The following is a 215-nucleotide window of genomic DNA, read 5'->3' as shown; positions in this document are numbered from 1 at the left end:
ACGCTAATATTAGTCTGTTTCTTTCTTATTCCAAGGTCACCGTAGACACCAGATCTAGTCTGTATCCAGAACAGTTGGTCACTGCAGTCACCCGGTTCCAGTCCGTATTCAGCCCAGATGGTGGATCAGCACCTAGAGCGGACTTCTACAGCCCTGAATGTCAGCGGAGACCAGGACAACTAGATGAGCCACAAAGACAGATCCCCAGTGAGGAC

Source organism: Sinocyclocheilus anshuiensis, unplaced genomic scaffold (genome assembly GCF_001515605.1).
Source record: "Sinocyclocheilus anshuiensis isolate Anshui unplaced genomic scaffold, SAMN03320099.WGS_v1.1 scaffold696, whole genome shotgun sequence".
NCBI classification, from domain to species: Eukaryota; Metazoa; Chordata; class Actinopteri; order Cypriniformes; family Cyprinidae; genus Sinocyclocheilus; species Sinocyclocheilus anshuiensis.
Note: the sequence above shows the minus strand (reverse complement) of the source record.